Source organism: Bos grunniens, chromosome 25, assembly GCF_055505025.1.
Source record: "Bos grunniens cultivar Pamir isolate PY7600 chromosome 25, Bosgru_T2T1.0, whole genome shotgun sequence".
Taxonomy (NCBI): domain Eukaryota; kingdom Metazoa; phylum Chordata; class Mammalia; order Artiodactyla; family Bovidae; genus Bos; species Bos grunniens.
This window is the reverse complement of record NC_141189.1, coordinates 3,929,430-3,933,269: the sequence shown is the minus strand read 5'-3', so window position 1 is coordinate 3,933,269 and position 3,840 is coordinate 3,929,430.

Genomic DNA, 3,840 nt, shown 5'->3' with positions numbered 1-3,840 from the left:
CCGGGCAGCTGTGTGGTCCTTCCAGCTGGGGCGCCCCTGACCTTTCCCCTGCGACCCCCTCTGCAACCCCGGAGGGTGGGCCGAGGTGGGGCACTCCAGTCACCTGCTGCTGTTCAGGTGTTGAGAACAGAATCTCTACCGGGCCGCTTGAGGGTCCCTGGAGGGAGACGTGAGACCCCAAACGGGGCCCATTCGCTGCCTGGGGCCATCAGGGGGCAGCCACTGACTCGGCCTTTGAGGGCTGGAGGGGGGGGGGCAGAGGCCACGAGGAGGGGCACAGCCAAGGCGGGGCTGGCGGGCAGGGATGCAGGACGCCAGGGAGACCCCAGCTGCCCTCCACACGAGGGCTCTGTACGGCTGGCAGAGGCCGGGTCAGCGCAGGTGTTATGTGGGGGCTGTGGGCACCGAGTCGGTTTCATTTTTCCTTAATACACATACTTGTATTTTCCAGGGGTAACATGTACATAACATAAAACTTGCTGTCTAAACCATTTGTATCTGGACAGTTCAGTGGTGGTCAGTACATTCACGTGGTTGTGTAAGCGGCTCCACCATCATCTCCAGAGCACTCTCATCCTCCCAAACTGAGACTCTGCCCCACTAACAACTAACTCCTCACCCGCCTCCCGCAGCCCCTGGCACCCACCCGCCTCCCTTCTGTCTCTATGAAGCTGACTCCGGGGAACTCATCCAGTGAAATCACACTGTATGTGTCCAGTCGGGACTGGCACGTTGGCAGCGTCGGTTTTACGTGGAAACTTCGTGCCCTAGATTGGGTTCCAGGACCTGCCTGCAGCCAGGGGGAGGATGGAGAGGGACCGTTGAGGCAGGGGCTCAGGGCAGGTGGGCAGGTGTCTGGGGAGAAGTGGGGACCTGGACTTGGGCCGGGCCAGAGGTGGGCAGGACAGAGGGACAAGGGCAGGGGCCATCAGGTGGGCAGAGGGGGCCAGCGACGCCTCCTGAGCCGCCGGGTGGTCCTCCAGGTGAGCCGCCTACCTGAGCAGCAGCAGCCACTCGGGAACAGGAGCCTCTGTCCCTCCCGGTTCTGCCCGAGCCCCGGGTGCCCCCACGGGACTCCCCACAATGGTTCACTTCCAGCCGGGAGCAGGTGAGCAGACTGAGGGGATGATCCTTGAGCGATCTCAGCAGTGACCCTCCCAAGAGGGGCAGGATTGACCCTCTGCCCTCTGTGTCCAGGGCAGCAGCAGCGGGCATTCATTGGACGGGAGGGTGGGTGCGAGAAGCCCCCGCGGGCTCTGCTTCACACACAGGGGAGACATGGTCCCTGGGACCACAGGCCAGTGGGGTGGGACAGGGGGTGCAAGGCTCAGAAAACCGCACAGCGAACCCTCAACTGCAGGCTGGGAAGAGCCTTTCAGAGACGCTCCGGGCTTCCGTGGGAGGCTGTCCGCACAGATCACAGCGAGGTGGCTGACCTGGGCTCCGCCTCGTCCGGAGCCACTGGGGGCCCGGGACCTCCTTCACTCACGCACTGGGGGGTCAGGGCTGGCTCTCCCGGGACCTCGGCCAGGCCTGTGGCTGGGACACCCCCACGTGGACGAGTCGGGCTTCTCTCCCCACTGTGAGGGGCGGGGGCTGCCCACCAGAGATGTGCCCTCAGACCTGGCCGTCACATGGGTGCCCACGCCCGACGTCCACACACACTCATGCTTACACACATCCACTCACAGCTTCACGTGCACACAGTCACCAACACTCCAGCACACGTGCTCATGTCCGTACACTTGCACACACCTGACATTCACACCCCCCCACTCTCACAGGCAAGTCCACAGACACCCCTGCGTTAGTATTCACACCACACACTTAGGCCCCACCCTTTCTCACACATTCACACGAACACACAGATTCACAGTGTCACAGGGACGCACACTTGCTCACACACCCACACTGATGCCCCCATGTTCACACGTGTCCACTCACGTATGTACATTTACACGCACATACGTTGATGTATGTGGCATTCATCCTCACATCCACCCACACTCATGTTCACACCCAGTCACACTCAGACCACCCGTACCCAACGTTCGGGCACACACTCCACTTCCACATCCCGTGCACTCTCACGTGCACACACTCACGTGTGACACACACACACGTTCACTCACCCACACAAAGGGATGGCATTAATTCCACACTCCATTCGGTGAACACAACCAATTCACTGAAAGGTAGACTTTTCTATCTCGCTCTTCCCAGGGAACTTGAAAATTTCCGAGAGGTAGAACAAAGGGGAAGAGAAATCACCCCAGTCCTCCCCAGCCAGAGAGAACCTCCGCTGCTGTTGTTGTTAATGTCCTTCAAGCCTTTGTTCCGGGCTTTTAGAAACCGTCTGTAGCTGTGATCACCGGATCGCGGTCCTGTGCACACGCACGGCGATGCAGGCGGCTGCCCGTATTCTCCTGGACTCATCACTTTAATGACGCAGTTTGCTGCCACCGGCCGGCTGGGCCCCCACTGTCGGACAATTAGGTTGTGTCTAATTAGTCACTCTTCCAAGGAAAATGGCCCAAATACCCTTGTGCTGGAGCGTTTTCTATATTTAGAAAGATTTCCTTAGGAGAGACTCTGGTTAGTGAGATTTCTGGGTCTAAGGGAGAGTTTTTAGAGGCAAGGAGGAGCTTCTAGGAAACTGGAAACACAGAGCTGTATTTGGGGAGTGGGTTTAGCATCTTTGCACAGGATGACAGCCCCCATCTCAGCCCTTGGGCTTCAGGACACGGAGGTCACCTCTCAACTGCGTCCCACACGGGAATTTTTATTTTCTGCGTTCCCTGATTTCAAATGCACTAACTCCCCAGGACGGAAATGATGGTGAGGGCGTCCAAGCGAGCAGTGCAGATCAACTAAAAGTAATAGGCTTAAGATGACGTAGGGGGCTTCCCTGGTGGTCCTGTGGCTAAGACGCAGCACTCCCAATGCAGGGGACCTGGGTTTGATTCCCAGTCGGGGAGCCAGATCCTTCATACTGCAACTAAGAGTTTGAATGCTGCAATTAAGATCCTGTGTGCCTCAGTGAAGATCCAGTGAAGCCAAATAAATAAAAAGTTTTTTTTCCTGTGATTTGGTGATTCCGTACCACATGCATCTGTGTGCAGGGAGGGTGGTGACCTCCGGCTGCATATTCCCCAATTGAGGCTCCTAGTCTCATCCACAGCCCCAGCCCCTCCCACCCACTTACCTCCTAAACGGACCCTGGGCCTGGGCCCAGCCATCTGCAGAGACAGAATATGGCCCCCAAAGCCAGCTCCACCCTCATCCCCAGACCCCGTGACTATGCTTGGTTAGCGGCAAAGGGGGATTACGTTTGCAGCTCATGAGGCTTTGACATGAGCAGTTCTTCTGATGGGCCCAGTGGAATCACAGAGGTTCCTGAAAGTCCAGGAGGGGGGCTTGAATGAGGCCTTGGCCTGACGCTGCCAGAGGAAGGGGTCATAAGCTGAGGAAACAGGTGGCCTTTGGAAGCTGGGGAAAGCCAGGAGGCGGACTGTCCTCTAATGCCACCAGAGGGGCCACAGCCCTGGTGACACCTTGATTTTTACCCCAGTGAGCCCCGGGTCAGACTCCTGACTTGCAGAATGGTGCTCATTGACACGATATCAGCGATAGAAAAGGAATACACTGCGGGGGGGGGTCCCCCACTCTGTCTCTGCACTCAGAGCCCACCAGGAAAGCGAGGCAGGAGAAGAGGCGGGTGGAAGAGGGACTGGAGGGAAGTGCAGGCTCGCTTCCCGTGGGTGGGAGGACTTCTCAGTGTGCGCGTTTTCATTCTCTTCTTTTTCCAGATTTTCTACCATGGGCACAGATGAAATGAAT